This window comes from Oncorhynchus keta, unplaced genomic scaffold (assembly GCF_023373465.1).
Source record: "Oncorhynchus keta strain PuntledgeMale-10-30-2019 unplaced genomic scaffold, Oket_V2 Un_contig_6295_pilon_pilon, whole genome shotgun sequence".
Taxonomy (NCBI): Eukaryota; Metazoa; Chordata; class Actinopteri; order Salmoniformes; family Salmonidae; genus Oncorhynchus; species Oncorhynchus keta.
The window spans coordinates 390-18,585 of NW_026288781.1; the positions used below are offsets into that span (position 1 = coordinate 390).

Below are 18,196 nucleotides of genomic sequence, written 5' to 3' on the forward strand. Positions count from 1 at the left end.
AGGGAGGGCGTACGTCACCAGGCCAGTTCACCAGTTTGTTTACGACAGCCAGGTATACTGGATACCTCCCGAGGTTTCACCTGTCAACAGGGTAGGCCGGCGTGTATGAGCTCAGACCAGGGTGTGTGATTAATGCGTGGTAGATAGGAGGATCGTGTTGCACCTCTAAACTGGCCCTTTAATTAATAACACCTCTTAGTGTCTGGTCTGGGTCGTCTGATAACTACCCTCCAGTCAGGACAAACAGACCATCCCTCGTAGGCCGGGCGCTGGACACACCGACATACTGTTTCTACTTAAGATACTTCATGACAGTGGCGTTTTAAACTTGGTTTTAGCTTTACATGTAACGACTTTGTATCATAAGGTTTACTATAAGCATTCATGTCAGGTACTGGGGTCCTAATTACAGCTGAGTCTTAAATGCATGAAGGCATGAGAATGCATCGAACACAGGTCCTTCGTAGGAACGGCTACCACTCCTCCCACCCGTGGATGTTACCTAGTGAACTCTCCTTTAGGTCTGTAAAAGGCCTCTGTGTATTTGAGGCGTACTTTCACCTTTTCGTTTTGATGTGTTACTCCTCCTTTAAGCTACAATCAATATCAATTAAGCACGACTACTGGTTCTTAATTAAGACAAGAGGAAGACTGTTAATTGAGACCGGAGCGGAGAGCCAGAGATGTTAAATAGTGATTGGACTGATTCTGTGTGTAGCCAACGAACAGAGCAAATCATCATTATTTTATCATGCTGAACATGTTCAGGTTCACAGAAAAAAAACCTGCTGACTCAGTCAGGAAGATGGTTCTTTACGATGACGTGATTAGTAACTGTTTTGGAGGCTAACCTCTTTTCTCACGTCTACACCATTCTGTCACTAATGAACCAGGAAACCAGGGGACAAGCAGATGAACCATAACAACAGTCGTTGTGAAGATACAAGATCACATTTAAATCTAACAGGTGAGCTAACAGACACCTCAGGATGAGTGTGTCACTTATACCAGGCAGGTAGCCTAATGTTCTTCCTCTACTCCCCAACAGAGTGATGACACGACGACAGTACAACCTCACTGTTAGAGCGGGTGAGTAGTCTACACTCCAGTCTCTATCCTCCATGCAGCCTGTAATGTAATGGGCCCAGTAGATCCACTGTCCTTGACCCCCCCTCAGGGCCAACCCTCCACCAGTGAGTTACAGTGACAGGCCTGGTGACTAGAGGACCTGGGAGCAAGGTTACCCAGCCGCCCGTCCCCACCCCCTCTTCCCCCCCGTCCTGACCCCAGTAAACGTGCCCCATTGCCTGGATCTTATTTACACTCCAGCCCCTGGTGTAATAAAAGCTCCACCATGCAGTATTCATGGGCCTGGCTGGCTCTCTAAAGCAGCCCCCGGGCGGGCGGGCGGGCGGTCAGGGCTGGAACGGTTGGTTTACAGTGCCACAGGGGTGGCAGGCAAGGCGACCTCTCTTCCAGCCAGACACCCTCACCTGAGACGGCCACAACGACCACAACGACTGCCAAACAGAGACTGACGTACCTAAGTTCAGAGAGCACGTTGCTCTGCAGATGAAGAGGCTAGCCGGTACGACCACACCACTACAAACTCACAAAGATGAGGACATTACACAGACCCACAACTATGATTATAAACAGAGGTTATATCCCCATCGTTATGAGTGGTGTCAGTTTCCCAGTCATCCGAGACCACTAAAACCAAAGGTGACAGAGGGAAGGAAAAGCAGAGACAGAGGTGATGGAGGGAAGGAAGGAAAAGCAGAGAGAGGTGATGGAGGGAAGGAAAAGCAGAGACAGAGGTGATGGAGGGAAGGAAAAGCAGAGACAGAGGTGATGGAGGGAAGGAAAAGCAGAGACAGAGGTGATGGAGGGAAGGAAAAGCAGAGACAGAGGTGATGGAGGGAAGGAAGGAAAAGCAGAGACAGAGGTGATGGAGGGAAGGAAAAGCAGAGACAGAGGTGATGGAGGGAAAGAAAAGCAGAGACAGAGGTGATGGAGGGAAGGAAAAGCAGAGACAGAGGTGATGGAGGGAAGGAAAAGCAGAGACAGAGGTGATGGAGGGAAGGAAAAGCAGAGACAGAGGTGACGGAGGGTAGGAAGGAAAAGCAGAGAGAGGTGATGGAGGGAAGGAAAAGCAGAGACAGAGGTGAGGGAGGGAAGGAAGGAAAAGCAGAGACAGAGGTGATGGAGGGAGGGAAGGAAAAGCAGAGACAGAGGTGATGGAGGGAAGGAAAAGCAGAGACAGAGGTGATGGAGGGAAGGAAAAGCAGAGACAGAGGTGATGGAGGAAGGAAAAGCAGAGACAGAGGTGATGGAGGGAAGGAAAAAGAGACAGAGGTGACGGAGGGTAGGAAGGAAAAGCAGAGAGAGGTGATGGAGGGAAAGAAAAGCAGAGACAGAGGTGATGGAGGGAAGGAAGGAAAAGCAGAGACAGAGGTGATGGAGGGAAGGAAAAGCAGAGACAGAGGTGACGGAGGGAAGGAAAAGCAGAGACAGAGGTGACGGAGGGAAGGAAAAGCAGAGACAGGGGTGATGGAGGGAAGGAAGGAAAAGTAGAGACAGAGGTGATGGAGGGAAGGAAAAGCAGAGACAGAGGTGACGGAGGGAAGGAAAAGCAGAGACAGGGGTGATGGAGGGAAGGAAGGAAAGCAGAGACAGAGGTGATGGAGGGAAGGAAGGAAAAGCAGAGACAGAGGTGATGGAGGGAAGGAAGGAAAAGCAGAGAGAGGTGATGGAGGGTAGGAAGGAAAAGCAGAGAGGTGACGGAGGGAAGGAAAAGCAGAGACAGAGGTGACGGAGGGAAGGAAAAGCAGAGACAGAGGTGACGGAGGAAGGAAAAGCAGAGACAGAGGTGACGGAGGGAAGGAAAAGCAGAGACAGAGGTGACGGAGGGAAGGAAAAGCAGAGACAGAGGTGACGGAGGAAGGAAAAGCAGAGACAGAGGTGACGGAGGGAAGGAAAAGCAGAGACAGAGGTGACGGAGGGAAGGAAAGCAGAGACAGAGGTGACGGAGGGAAGGAAAAGCAGAGACAGAGGTGACGGAGGGAAGGAAAAGCAGAGACAGAGGTGACGGAGGGAAGGACACAAGCAGAGACAGGTGAGGAGGGAAGGAAAAGCAGAGACAGAGGTGATGGAGGGAAGGAAGGAAAAGCAGAGACAGAGGTGATGGAGGGAAGGAAGGAAAAGCAGAGACAGAGGTGATGGAGGGAAGGAAGGAAAAGCAGAGACAGAGGTGATGGAGGGTAGGAAGGAAACGCAGAGACAGAGGTGATGGAGGGTAGGAAGGAAAAGCAGAGACAGAGGTGATGGAGGGAAGGAAGGAAAAGCAGAGACAGAGTTGATGGAGGGTAGGAAGGAAAAGCAGAGACAGAGGTGATGGAGGGTAGGAAGGAAAAGCAGAGAGAGGTGATGGAGGGAAGGAAGGAAAAGCAGAGACAGAGGTGATGGAGGGAGGGAAGGAAAAGCAGAGACAGAGGGGACGGAGGGAAGGAAGGAAAAGCAGAGACAGAGGAGACGGAGGGAAGGAAGGAAAAGCAGAGACAGAGGTGACGGAGGGAAGGAAAAGCAGAGACAGAGGTGATGGAGGGAAGGAAGGAAAAGCAGAGACAGAGGTGACGGAGGGAAGGAAGGAAAAGCAGAGACAGAGGTGACGGAGGGAAGGAAAAGCAGAGACAGAGGTGACGGAGGGAAAGAAAAGCAGAGACAGAGGTGATGGAGGGAAAGAAAAGCAGAGACAGAGGTGATGGAGGGAAGGAAGGAAAAGCAGAGACAGAGGTGATGGAGGGAAGGAAGGAAAAGCAGAGACAGAGGTGATGGAGGGGAAGGAAGGAAAAGCAGAGACAGAGGTGATGGAGGGTAGGAAGGAAAAGCAGAGACAGAGGTGATGGAGGGAAGGAAGGAAAAGCAGAGACAGAGGTGATGGAGGGAAGGAAGGAAAAGCAGAGACAGAGGTGATGGAGGGTAGGAAGGAAAAGCAGAGACAGAGGTGATGGAGGGTAGGAAGGAAAAGCAGAGACAGAGGTGATGGAGGGAAGGAAGGAAAAGCAGAGACAGAGGTGATGGAGGGAAGGAAGGAAAAGCAGAGACAGAGGTGATGGAGGGTAGGAAGGAAAAACAGAGAGAGGTGATGGAGGGAAGGAAGGAAAAGCAGAGACAGAGGTGATGGAGGGAAGGAAGGAAAAGCAGAGACAGAGGTGTGGAGGGAAGGAAGGAAAAGCAGAGACAGAGGTGACGGAGGGAAGGAAGGAAAAGCAGAGACAGAGGTGACGGAGGGAAGGAAGGAAAAGCAGAGACAGAGGTGATGGAGGGAAGGAAGGAAAAGCAGAGACAGAGGTGACGGAGGGAAGGAAGGAAAAGCAGAGACAGAGGTGACGGAGGGAAGGAAGGAAAAGCAGAGACAGAGGTGACGGAGGAAGGAAAAGCAGAGACAGAGGTGATGGAGGAAGGAAAAGCAGAGACAGAGGTGATGGAGGGTAGGAAGGAAAAGCAGAGAGAGGTGATGGAGGGTAGGAAGGAAAAGCAGAGACAGAGGTGACGGAGGGAAGGAAGGAAAAGCAGAGACAGAGGTGATGGAGGGTAGGAAGGAAAAGCAGAGACAGAGGTGATGGAGGGAAGGAAAAGCAGAGACAGAGGTGATGGAAGGAAGGAAAACAGAGACAGAGGTGATGGAGGGAAGGAAAAGCAGAGACAGAGGTGACGGAGGGAAGGAAAAGCAGAGACAGAGGTGACGGAGGGAAGGAAAAGCAGAGACAGAGGTGACGGAGGGTAGGAAGGAAAAGCAGAGACAGAGGTGATGGAGGGAAGGAAAAGCAGAGACAGAGGTGATGGAGGGAAGGAAGGAAAACAGAGACAGAGGTGACGGAGGGAAGGAAGGAAAAGCAGAGACAGAGGTGATGGAGGGAAAGAAAAGCAGAGACAGAGGTGATGGAGGGTAGGAAGGAAAAGCAGAGACAGAGGTGATGGAGGGAAGGAAAAGCAGAGACAGAGGTGACGGAGGGAAGGAAGGAAAAACAGAGACAGAGGTGATGGAGGGAGGGAAGGAAAAGCAGAGACAGAGGTGATGGAGGGAAGGAAGGAAAAGCAGAGACAGAGGTGACGGAGGGAAGGAAGGAAAAGCAGAGACAGAGGTGACGGAGGGAAGGAAGGAAAAGCAGAGACAGAGGTGACGGAGGGAAGGAAGGAAAAGCAGAGACAGAGGTGACTTGAGGGAAGGAAAGCAGAGACAGAGGTGGGAGGGAAGGAAAAGCAGAGACAGAGGTGATGGAGGGTAGGAAGGAAAAGAAAGAGAGAGGTGATGGAGGGTAGGAAGGAAAAGCAGAGACAGAGGTGACGGAGGGAAGGAAGGAAAAGCAGAGACAGAGGTGATGGAGGGAAGGAAGGAAAAGCAGAGACAGAGGTGATGGAGGGAAGGAAAAGCAGAGACAGAGGTGACGGAGGGAAGGAAAAGCAGAGACAGAGGTGATGGAGGGAAGGAAGGAAAAGCAGAGACAGAGGTGATGGAGGGAAGGAAGGAAAAGCAGAGACAGAGGTGATGGAGGGAAGGAAGGAAAAGCAGAGACAGAGGTGATGGAGGGAAGGAAAAGCAGAGACAGAGGTGACGGAGGGAAGGAAAAGCAGAGACAGAGGTGATGGAGGGAAGGAAGGAAAAGCAGAGACAGAGGTGATGGAGGGAAGGAAAAGCAGAGACAGAGGTGATGGAGGGAAGGAAGGAAAGCAGAGACAGAGGTGAGGGAGGGAAGGAAAAGCAGAGACAGAGGTGATGGAGGGAAGGAAGGAAAAGCAGAGACAGAGGTGATGGAGGGAAGGAAAAGCAGAGACAGAGGTGACGGAGGGAAGGAAGGAAAAGCAGAGACAGAGGTGACGGAGGGAAGGAAGGAAAAGCAGAGACAGAGGTGACGGAGGGGGAAGGAAAAGCAGAGACAGAGGTGATGGAGGGAAGGAAGGAAAAGCAGAGACAGAGGTGATGGAGGGAAGGAAGGAAAAGCAGAGACAGAGGTGATGGAGGGAAGGAAGGAAAAGCAGAGACAGAGGTGATGGAGGGAAGGAAGGAAAGCAGAGACAGAGGTGATGGAGGGAAGGAAGGAAAAGCAGAGACAGAGGTGATGGAGGGAAGGAAGGAAAAGCAGAGACAGAGGTGACGGAGGGAAGGAAGGAAAAGCAGAGACAGAGGTGATGGAGGGAAGGAAAAGCAGAGACAGAGGTGACGGAGGGAAGGAAAAGCAGAGACAGAGGTGATGGAGGGAAGGAAAGCAGAGACAGAGGTGACGGAGGGAAGGAAGGAAAAGCAGAGACAGAGGTGACGGAGGGAAGGAAGGAAAAGCAGAGACAGAGGTGATGGAGGGAAGGAAGGAAAAGCAGAGACAGAGGTGATGGAGGGAAGGAAAAGCAGAGACAGAGGTGATGGAGGGAAGGAAGGAAAAGCAGAGACAGAGGTGATGGAGGGAAGGAAGGAAAAGCAGAGACAGAGGTGATGGAGGGAAGGAAAAGCAGAGACAGAGGTGATGGAGGGAAGGAAAAGCAGAGACAGAGGTGACGGAGGGAAGGAAAAGCAGAGACAGAGGTGATGGAGGGAAGGAAAAGCAGAGACAGAGGTGATGGAGGGAAGGAAAAGCAGAGACAGAGGTGATGGAGGGAAGGAAAAGCAGAGACAGAGGTGATGGAGGGAAGGAAAAGCAGAGACAGAGGTGATGGAGGGAAGGAAAAGCAGAGACAGAGGTGATGGAGGGAAGGAAGGAAAAGCAGAGACAGAGGTGATGGAGGGAAGGAAGGAAAAGCAGAGACAGAGGTGATGGAGGGAAGGAAGGAAAAGCAGAGACAGAGGTGATGGAGGGAAGGAAGGAAAAGCAGAGACAGAGGTGATGGAGGGAAGGAAAAGCAGAGACAGAGGTGATGGAGGGAAGGAAGGAAAAGCAGAGACAGAGGTGATGGAGGGTAGGAAGGAAAAGCAGAGACAGAGGTGATGGACGGGGGGAAGGAAAAGCAGAGACAGAGGTGATGGAGGGAAGGAAAAAGCAGAGACAGAGGTGATGGAGGGAAGGAAGGAAAAGCAGAGACAGAGTTGATGGAGGGTAGGAAGGAAAAGCAGAGACAGAGGTGACGGAGGGAAGGAAAAGCAGAGACAGAGGTGATGGAGGGTAGGAAGGAAAAGCAGAGACAGAGGTGATGGAGGGTAGGAAGAAAAGCAGAGAGAGGTGATGGAGGGTAGGAAGGAAAAGCAGAGACAGAGGTGATGGAGGGAAGGAAGGAAAAGCAGAGACAGAGGTGATGGAGGGTAGGAAGGAAAAGCAGAGACAGAGGTGATGGAGGGAAGGAAAAGCAGAGACAGAGGTGACGGAGGGAAGGAAAAGCAGAGACAGAGGTGATGGAGGGAAGGAAGGAAAAGCAGAGACAGAGGTGATGGAGGGAAGGAAGGAAAAGCAGAGACAGAGGTGATGGAGGAAGGAAGGAAAGCAGAGACAGAGGTGATGGAGGGAAGGAAGGAAAAGCAGAGACAGAGGTGATGGAGGGAAGGAAAAGCAGAGACAGAGGTGATGGAGGGAAGGAAGGAAAAGCAGAGACAGAGGTGATGGAGGGAAGGAAGGAAAAGCAGAGACAGAGGTGACGGAGGGAAGGAAGGAAAAGCAGAGACAGAGGTGATGGAGGGAAGGAAGGAAAAGCAGAGACAGAGGTGATGGAGGGAAGGAAAAGCAGAGACAGAGGTGACGGAGGGAAGGAAAAGCAGAGACAGAGGTGACGGAGGGAAGGAAAAGCAGAGACAGAGGTGACGGAGGGAAGGAAAAGCAGAGACAGAGGTGACGGAGGGAAGGAAAAGCAGAGACAGAGGTGATGGAGGGAAGGAAAAGCAGAGACAGAGGTGATGGAGGGAAGGAAGGAAAAGCAGAGACAGAGGTGATGGAGGAAGGAAGGAAAAGCAGAGACAGAGATGGGAGGGAAGGAAGGAAAAGCAGAGACAGAGGTGACGGAGGGTAGGAAGGAAAAGCAGAGACAGAGGTGACGGAGGGAAGGAAGGAAAAGCAGAGACAGAGGTGACGGAGGGAAGGAAGGAAAAGCAGAGACAGAGGTGACGGAGGGAAGAAAAAAGCAGAGACAGAGGTGACGGAGGGAAGAAAAAGCAGAGACAGAGGTGACGGAGGGAAGGAAAGATGACAGAGGTGACGGAGGGAAGGAAAAGCAGAGACAGAGGTGACGGAGGGAAGGAAAAGCAGAGACAGAGGTGACGGAGGGAAGGAAAAGCAGAGACAGAGGTGACGGAGGGAAGGAAAAGCAGAGACAGAGGTGACGGAGGGAAGGAAAAGCAGAGACAGAGGTGATGGAGGGAAGGAAGGAAAAGCAGAGACAGAGGTGATGGAGGGAAGGAAGGAAAAGCAGAGACAGAGGTGATGGAGGGAAGGAAGGAAAAGCAGAGACAGAGGTGATGGAGGGAAGGAAGGAAAAGCAGAGACAGAGGTGATGGAGGGAAGGAAGGAAAAGCAGAGACAGAGGTGATGGAGGGAAGGAAGGAAAAGCAGAGACAGAGGTGATGGAGGGAAGGAAAAGCAGAGACAGAGGTGAGGGAAGGAAGGAAAAGCAGAGACAGAGGTGATGGAGGGAAGGAAGGAAAAGCAGAGGCAGAGTTGATGGAGGGTAGGAAGGAAAAGCAGAGACAGAAGTGATGGAGGGTAGGAAGGAAAAGCAGAGAGAGGTGACGGAGGGAAGGAAGGAAAAGCAGAGACAGAGGTGATGGAGGGAAGGAAGGAAAAGCAGAGACAGAGGTGATGGAGGGAAGGAAGGAAAAGCAGAGACAGAGGTGATGGAGGGAAGGAAGGAAAAGCAGAGACAGAGGTGACGGAGGGAAGGAAGGAAAAGCAGAGACAGAGGTGACGGAGGGAAGGAAGGAAAAGCAGAGACAGAGGTGACGGAGGGAAGGAAGGAAAAGCAGAGACAGAGGTGATGGAGGGTAGGAAGGAAAAGCAGAGACAGAGGTGACGGAGGGTAGGAAGGAAAAGCAGAGACAGAGGTGACGGAGGGAAGGAAGGAAAAGCAGAGACAGAGGTGACGGAGGGAAGGAAGGAAAAGCAGAGACAGAGGTGACGGAGGGTAGGAAGGAAAAGCAGAGACAGAGGTGATGGAGGGAAGGAAGGAAAAGCAGAGACAGAGGTGATGGAGGGGGAAGGAAAAGCAGAGACAGAGGTGACGGAGGGTAGGAAGGAAAGCAGAGACAGAGGTGACGGAGGGAAGGAAGGAAAAGCAGAGACAGAGGTGACGGAGGGAAGGAAGGAAAAGCAGAGACAGAGGTGACGGAGGGAAGGAAGGAAAAGCAGAGACAGAGGTGACGGAGGGAAGGAAGGAAAAGCAGAGACAGAGGTGACGGAGGGAAGGAAGGAAAAGCAGAGAGAGGTGACGGAGGGAAGGAAGGAAAGCAGAGGTGACGGAGGGAAGGAAGGAAAAGCAGAGACAGAGGTGATGGAGGGAAGGAAGGAAAAGCAGAGACAGAGGTGACGGAGGGAAGGAAGGAAAAGCAGAGACAGAGGTGACGGAGGGAAGGAAGGAAAAGCAGAGACAGAGGTGACGGAGGGTAGGAAGGAAAAGCAGAGACAGAGGTGACGGAGGGGGAAGGAAAAGCAGAGACAGAGGTGACGGAGGGTAGGAAGGAAAAGCAGAGACAGAGGTGACGGAGGGAAGGAAGGAAAAGCAGAGACAGAGGTGACGGAGGGAAGGAAGGAAAAGCAGAGACAGAGGTGACGGAGGGAAGGAAGGAAAAGCAGAGACAGAGGTGACGGAGGGAAGGAAGGAAAAGCAGAGACAGAGGTGATGGAGGGAAGGAAGGAAAAGCAGAGACAGAGGTGATGGAGGGAAGGAAGGAAAAGCAGAGACAGAGGTGATGGAGGGAAGGGGAAGGAAAGCAGAGACAGAGGTGATGGAGGGAAGGAAGGAAAAGCAGAGACAGAGGTGATGGAGGGGGAAGGAAGGAAAAGCAGAGACAGAGGTGATGGAGGGAAGGAAGGAAGGAAAAGCAGAGACAGAGGTGATGGAGGGGGAAGGAAGGAAAAGCAGAGACAGAGGTGATGGAGGGAAGGAAGGAAGGAGAAACAGAGACAGAGGTGATGGAGGGAAGGAAGGAAAAGCAGAGACAGAGGTGATGGAGGGAAGGAAGGAAAAGTAGAGAGACAGAGGTGATGGAGGGAAGGAAGGAAAAGCAGAGACAGAGGTGATGGAGGAAGGAAGGAAAAGCAGAGACAGAGGTGATGGAGGGAAGGAAGGAAGGAAAAGCAGAGACAGAGGTGATGGAGGGAAAGAAAAGCAGAGACAGAGGTGATGGAGGGAAAGAAAAGCAGAGACAGAGGTGATGGAGGGAAAGAAAGCAGAGACAGAGGTGATGGAGGAAGGAAAAGCAGAGACAGAGGTGATGGAGGGAAGGAAGGAAAAGCAGAGACAGAGGTGATGGAGGGAAGGAAGGAAAAGCAGAGACAGAGGTGATGGAGGGAAGGAAGAAAAGCAGAGACAGAGGTGATGGAGGGAAGGAAGAAAAAAGCAGAGACAGAGGTGATGGAGGGAAGGAAAGCAGAGACAGAGGTGATGGAGGGAAGGAAGGAAAAGCAGAGACAGAGGTGATGGAGGGAAAGAAAAGCAGAGACAGAGGTGATGGAGGGAAAGAAAAGCAGAGACAGAGGTGATGGAGGGAAAGAAAAGCAGAGACAGAGGATGGAGGGAAAGAAAAGCAGAGACAGAGGTGATGGAGGGAAGGAAAAGCAGAGACAGAGGTGATGGAGGGAAGGAAGGAAAAGCAGAGACAGAGGTGATGGAGGGAAGGAAGAAAGCAGAGACAGAGGTGATGGAGGGAAGGAAAAGCAGAGACAGAGGTGATGGAGGGAAGGAAGGAAAAGCAGAGACAGAGGTGATGGAGGGAAGGAAGGAAAAGCAGAGACAGAGGTGATGGAAGGAAAAGCAGAGACAGAGGTGATGGAGGGAAAGAAAAGCAGAGACAGAGGTGATGGAGGGAAAGAAAAGCAGAGACAGAGGTGATGGAGGGAAGGAAGGAAAAGCAGAGACAGAGGTGATGGAGGGAAAGAAAAGAGAGACAGAGGTGATGGAGGGAAGGAAAAGCAGAGACAGAGGTGATGGAGGGAAGGAAAAGCAGAGACAGAGGTGATGGAGGGAAGGAAAAGTAGAGACAGAGGAGATGGAGGGAAGAAAAGCAGAGACAGAGGTGATGGAGGGAAGGAAGGAAAGCAGAGACAGAGGTGACGGAGGGAAGGAAGGAAAAGCAGAGACAGAGGAGATGGAGGGAAGGAAAAGTAGAGACAGAGGAGATGGAGGGAAGGAAAAGCAGAGACAGAGGTGATGGAGGGAAGGAAAAGCAGAGACAGAGGTGATGGAGGGAAGGAAAAGCAGAGACAGAGGTTTGAGGGAAGGAAGGAAAAGCAGAGAGAGAGAGAGGAGATGGAGGGAAGGAAGGAAAAGCAGAGAGAGAGGAGAGATGGAGGGAAGGAAAAGCAGAGACAGAGGAGATGGAGGGAAGGAAAAAGAGACAGAGGATGGAGGGAAGGAAAAGCAGAGACAGAGGTGATGGAGGGAAGGAAGGAAAAGCAGAGACAGAGGTGATGGAGGAAGGAAAAGCAGAGACAGAGGAGATGGAGGGAAGGAAAAGCAGAGACAGAGGAGATGGAGGGAAGGGAAAAGCAGAGACAGAGGTGATGGAGGGTAGGAAAAGCAGAGAGAGGAGATGGAGGAAGGAAAAGCAGAGACAGAGGAGATGGAGGGAAGGAAAAGCAGAGACAGAGGTGATGGAGGGAAGGAAGGAAAAGCAGAGACAGAGGTGATGGAGGGAAGGAAGGAAGGAAAAGCAGAGACAGAGGTGATGGAGGGAAAGAAAAGCAGAGACAGAGGTGATGGAGGGAAGGAAAAGCAGAGACAGAGGTGATGGAGGGAAGGAAGGAAAAGCAGAGACAGAGGTGATGGAGGGAAGGAAGAAAAAGCAGAGACAGAGGTGATGGAAGGAAGAAAAGCAGAGACAGAGGTGATGGAGGGAAGGAAAAGCAGAGACAGAGGTGATGGAGGGAAGGAAGGAAAAGCAGAGACAGAGGTGATGGAGGGAAGGAAAAGCAGAGACAGAGGTGATGGAGGGAAGGAAGGAAAAGCAGAGACAGAGGTGATGGAGGGAAGGAAAAGCAGAGACAGAGGTGATGGAGGGAAGGAAAAGCAGAGACAGAGGTGATGGAGGGAAGGAAGGAAAAGCAGAGACAGAGGTGATGGAGGGAAGGAAGGAAAAGCAGAGACAGAGGTGATGGAGGGAAGGAAAAGCAGAGACAGAGGGGATGGAGGGAAGGAAAAGCAGAGACAGAGGTGATGGAGGGAAGGAAGGAAAAGCAGAGACAGAGGTGATGGAGGGAAGGAAGGAAAAGCAGAGACAGAGGTGATGGAGGGAAGGAAAAGCAGAGACAGAGGTGATGGAGGGAAGGAAAAGCAGAGACAGAGGTGATGGAGGGAAGGAAGGAAAAGCAGAGACAGAGGTGATGGAGGGAAAGAAAAGCAGAGACAGAGGTGATGGAGGGAAGGAAAAGCAGAGACAGAGGAGATGGAGGGAAGGAAAAGCAGAGACAGAGGTGATGGAGGGAAGGAAGGAAAGCAGAGACAGAGGTGATGGAGGGAAGGAAAAGAGACAGAGGAGATGGAGGGAAGGAAAAGCAGAGACAAAGAGGTGATGGAGGGAAGGGAAGGAAAAGCAGAGACAGAGGTGATGGAGGGAAGGAAAGCAGAGACAGAGGAGATGAGGGAAGGAAAAGCAGAGACAGAGGTGATGGAGGGAAGGAAGGAAAAGCAGAGACAGAGGTGAGGGGAAGGGAAGGAAAAGCAGAGACAGAGGAGATGGAGGGAAGGAAAGCAGAGACAGAGGAGATGGAGGGAAGGAAAAGCAGAGACAGAGGTGATGGAGGGAAGGAAAAGCAGAGACAGAGGTGATGGAGGGAAGGAAAAGCAGAGACAGAGGTGATGGAGGGAAGGAAAAGCAGAGACAGAGGTGACTGAGGAAGGAAGGAAAAGCAGAGAGAGAGGAGATGGAGGGAAGGAAGGAAAAGCAGAGAGAGAGGAGATGGAGGGGAAGGAAAAAGCAGAGACAGAGGAGATGGAGGGAAGGAAAAGCAGAGACAGAGGTGATGGAGGGAAGGAAAAGCAGAGACAGAGGTGATGGAGGGAAGGAAAAGCAGAGACAGAGGAGATGGAGGGAAAGAAAAGCAGAGACAGAGGTGATGGAGGAAAGAAAAGCAGAGACAGAGGTGATGGAGGGAAGGAAGGAAAAGCAGAGAGGAGATGGAGGGAAGGAAAAGCAGAGACAGAGGTGATGGAGGGAAGGAAGGAAAGCAGAGACAGAGGATGATGGAGGGAATGGAAAAGCAGAGACAGAGAGATGGAGGGAAGGAAAAGCAGAGACAGAGGTGACGGAGGGAAGGAAGGAAAAGCAGAGAGAGAGGAGATGGAGGGAAGGAAAAGCAGAGACAGAGGTGACGGAGGGAAGGAAGGAAAAGCAGAGAGAGAGGAGATGGAGGGAAGGAAAAGCAGAGACAGAGGAGATGGAGGGAAGGAAAAGCAGAGACAGAGGTGAAGGAGGGAAGGAAAAGCAGAGACAGAGGTGATGGAGGGAAGGAAAAGCAGAGAGAGGAGATGGAGGGAAGGAAAAGCAGAGACAGAGGTGATGGAGGGAAAGAAAAGCAGAGACAGAGGTGATGGAGGGAAGGAAAGCAGAGACAGAGGTGATGGAGGGAAAGAAAAGCAGAGAGAGTGAGATGGAGGGAAGGAAAAGCAGAGACAGAGGAGATGGAGGAAGGAAAAGCAGAGAGAGGAGATGGAGGGAAGGAAAAGCAGAGACAGAGGAGATGGAGGGAAGGAAAAAGCAGAGACAGAGGATGGAGGGGAAGGAAAACCAGAGACAGAGGTGATGGAGGGAAGGAAAAGCAGAGACAGAGGAGATGGAGGGAAAGAAAAGCAGAGACAGAGGTGATGGAGGGAAAGAAAAGCAGAGACAGAGGTGATGGAGGGAAGGAAAAGCAGAGACAGAGGTGATGGAGGGAAGGAAGGAAAAGCAGAGACAGAGGTGATGGAGGGAAGGAAGGAAAAGCAGAGACAGAGGATGGAGGGAAGGAAAAGCAGAGACAGAGGATGATGGAGGAAGGAAGGAAAAGCAGAGACAGAGGTGATGGAGGGAAGGAAAAGCAGAGACAGAGGTGATGGAGGGAAGGAAGGAAAAGCAGAGAGAGGAGATGGAGGGAAGGAAAAGCAGAGACAGAGGAGATGGAGGGAAGGAAAAGCAGAGACAGAGGTGATGGAGGGAAGGAAAAGCAGAGACAGAGGTGATGGAGGGAAGGAAAAGCAGAGACAGAGGTGATGGAGGGAAGGAAAAGCAGAGACAGAGGTGATGGAGGGAAGGAAAAGCAGAGACAGAGGTGATGGAGGGAAGGAAAAGCAGAGACAGAGGTGATGGAGGGAAGGAAAAGCAGAGACAGAGGAGACGGAGGGAAGGAAAAGTAGAGACAGAGGTGATGGAGGGAAGGAAAAGCAGAGACAGAGGTGATGGAGGGAAGGAAAAGCAGAGACAGAGGTGATGAAGGAAGGAAAAGCAGAGACAGAGGAGATGGAGGGAAGGAAAAGCAGAGACAGAGGTGATGGAGGGAAGGAAGGAAAAGCAGAGACAGAGGTGATGGAGGGGGAAGGAAAAGCAGAGAGAGTGATGGAGGGAAGGAAAAGCAGAGACAGAGGTGATGGAGGGAAGGAAAAGCAGAGACAGAGGTGATGGAGGGAAGGAAGGAAAAGCAGAGACAGAGGCGATGGAGGGAAGGAAAAGCAGAGACAGAGTGACGGAGGGAAGGAAAAGCAGAGACAGAGGTGATGGAGGGAAGGAAGGAAAAGCAGAGACAGAGGTGATGGAGGGAAGGAAAAGCAGAGACAGAGGTGATGGAGGGAAGGAAAAGCAGAGACAGGGGTGATGGAGGGAAGGAAAAGCAGAGACAGAGGTGATGGAGGGAAGGAAGGAAAAGCAGACACAGAGTGATGGAGGGAAGGAAAGCAGAGACAGAGGTGATGAGGAAGGAAAAGCAGAGACAGAGGTGATGGAGGGAAGGAAGGAAAAGCAGAGACAGAGGTGATGGAGGGAAGGAAGGAAAAGCAGAGAGAGGTGATGGAGGGAAGGAAAAGCAGAGACAGAGGTGATGGAGGGAAGGAAAAGCAGAGACAGAGGTGACTTGAGGGAAGGAAAAGCAGAGACAGAGGTGACGGAGGGAAGGAAAAGCAGAGACAGAGGTGACTTGAGGGAAGGAAAAGCAGAGACAGAGGATTTGAGGAGGGAAGGAAAAGCAGAGACAGAGGTGACGGAGGGAAGGAAGGAAAAAGCAGAGGACAGAGGTGATGGAGGGAAGGAAGGAAAAGCAGAGACAGAGGTGATGGAGGGAAGGAAAAGCAGAGACAGAGGTGACGGAGGGAAGGAAGGAAAAGCAGAGACAGAGGTGATGGAGGGAAGGAAGGAAAAGCAGAGACAGAGGTGATGGAGGGAAGGAAGGAAAAAGCAGAGACAGAGGTGATGGAGGGAAGGAAAAGCAGAGACAGAGGTGACGGAGGGAAGGAAGGAAAAGCAGAGACAGAGGTGGATGGAGGAAGGAAGGAAAAGCAGAGACAGAGGTGATGGAGGGAAGGAAGGAAAAGCAGAGACAGAGGTGATGGAGGGAAGGAAGGAAAAGCAGAGACAGAGGTGATGGAGGAAGGAAGGAAAAGCAGAGACAGAGGTGATGGAGGGAAGGAAGGAAAAGCAGAGAGACAGAGGTGATGGAGGGAAGGAAAAGCAGAGACAGAGAGATGGAGGGAAGGAAAAGCAGAGACAGAGGTGACGGAGGAAGGAAAAGCAGAGACAGAGGGTGACGGAGGGAAGGAAGGAAAAGCAGAGACAGAGGTGATGGAGGGAAGGAAGGGTGATGGAAAGCAGAGACAGAGGTGATGGAGGGAAGGAAGGAAAAGCAGAGACAGAGGTGATGGAGGGAAGGAAGGAAAAGCAGAGACAGAGGTGATGGAGGGAAGGAAAAGCAGAGACAGAGGTGATGGAGGGAAGGAAAAGCAGAGACAGAGGTGATGGAGGGAAGGAAGGAAAAGCAGAGACAGAGGTGATGGAGGAAGGAAAAGGTAGATGGAAAGCAGAGACAGAGGTGATGGAGGGAAGGAAAAGCAGAGACAGAGGTGATGGAGGGAAGGAAGGAAAAGCAGAGACAGAGGTGATGGAGGGAAGGAAGACAGAATGACAGAGGTGATGGAGAGAAAAGCAGAGTGATGGAGGGAAGGGAAAAGCATGAGACAGAGGTGATGGAGGGAAGGAGTGTGATGGAGGAAGAAAAAAAAGCAGAGACAGAGGTGATGGAGGGAAGGAAGGAAAAGCAGAGACAGAGGTGATGGAGGGAAGGAAGGAAAAGCAGAGACAGAGGTGATGGAGGGAAGGAAGGAAAAGCAGAGACAGAGGTGATGGAGGGAAGGAAGGAAAAGCAGAGACAGAGGTGATGGAGGGAAAAAAGCAGAGACAGAGGTGATCTGGAGGGAAGGAAGGAAAAGCAGAGACAGAGGTGATGGAGGAAGTGGGAAAAGCAGAGACAGAGGTGATGGAGGGAAGGAAGGAAAAGCAGAGACAGAGGTGATGGAGGGAAGGAAAAGCAGAGACAGAGGTGATGGAGGGAAGGAAGGAAAAGCAGAGACAGAGGTGATGGAGGGAGGGAAAAGTGACCGGAGAGAGAGAGGTTTAAATAAAGAGCTTAGATAAACCTTGACGTGTTCAGGTGCTAAACAGACCAGGCACTTCAACCCTACTTTACGGCCTGCAGCTTAAGATACAGTAACCAACTAACAAATGAACAGGCAGAAATGTTCCTCCTCCCCACGTCTAAATCAATGGCAGAGATCAATAAGAAAACAACGAGGCTGGGGGACTTTGGGAAGAGCCACGCCGGTGTCTAAGTGCATGGAACTGCATGGAAATGTGCTTGTTCTAATTGCGCAGGTCCATCAGGCACGGAATGGCCACCTGTCCCTACACTAGTTATTTATAACCTCGTAGGACAGGCTGAACCTCAGAGAGGGAACGTAGAACGTAACGTTGACGGATCACCGGGTCAGAGACACAGAGGAGAGCCAAGGTGTCAGCAACATCCAATTGAGTGTAAATGGCCGTGGGTCATAAACAGGGTTAAGGGTTAAAAGGTGCAGAGCCTTAAGTGGATCTATTCACACTAGATAAGCTTAATATAAACCAGGCCAATGGGGAGACGGAGGAGAGGTAATGACCTTCTTCAGAGGAGACCATGATCACATTACAACATTTACTTTCAAATGAGGAGACTGGGTGGGGGCCTTTTATTTATTTCACCCTTGTTTTACCAGCTAAGTTGACTGAGAACACGTTCTCATTTACAGCAATGACCTGAGGAATAGTTATAGCGGGGAGAGGAGGGGGGATGAATGAGCCAATTGGAAGCTGGGGATGATTCGGTGGACAATTTAGCCTCCACAGTCTGGAGGCAGTAAGTATGTATAAGGCTGTGTGTGCGTGTGTGCGTGTGTGCGTGTGTGTGTGCGCGTGTGTGTGTGTGTGTGTGTGTGTGTGTGTGTGTATAATATGTATGTCATTGGGTTATCAACACTTCATACTCTGACATATAATAGCAGCAGTACAAAACACAAAGCCCAACAGAGAAACACACCAAATTATTTTTAAAGAAAGCAATTTACAGTAATACTCCAGGTGCCTGACTCTGTGGGGGAAAAGCCTCTGTGCATGTTTGACGGTCAAAGTGGTTTGTGTTTTACATGAACCAAAAGTGTTTAGGGTAGAGGTGACATAGGACACAACAGATATTACAGGCCCTATTTCCCCTTAGGGCAGCGCCCTGTGTTCCTACAGATATCCACACACGCTGGGTCCCCTTGCTGTCCCCAGTCTGGGAGCAGGAACAACTAGGTTCCCTCTCCATCTGCTGTGTACAACACATTAACATCTGATCAACAGGCACTGGTCTGATGCAGGATCAACAGACAGATGGACAGAGGAGATGGACAGACAGATGGACAGAGGAGATGCAGGATCAACAGACAGACAGATGGACAGAGAGGAGATGCAGGATCAACAGACAGACAGATGGACAGAGAGGAGATGCAGGATCAACAGACAGACAGATGG

General features: G+C 51.2%; 1 long non-coding RNA gene across 12 annotated transcripts; it reads left to right on the forward strand.

Moving 5' to 3' along the window:
* The first annotated feature begins 2,462 nt into the window (after positions 1–2,462).
* Positions 2,463–15,549, forward strand: LOC127925809 (uncharacterized). Of its 12 annotated transcripts, none has more exons than XR_008122340.1 (4): positions 2,463–2,519; positions 7,719–7,842; positions 8,172–8,736; positions 9,224–9,385. It is a non-coding gene; the product is annotated as an uncharacterized LOC127925809 (long non-coding RNA). The 12 variants fall into 12 exon arrangements; XR_008122334.1 differs by lacking the exon at positions 2,463–2,519 and adding an exon at positions 2,777–2,842; XR_008122331.1 differs by lacking the exon at positions 2,463–2,519 and adding an exon at positions 2,855–2,934.
* Positions 15,550–18,196: the final 2,647 nt, after the last annotated feature.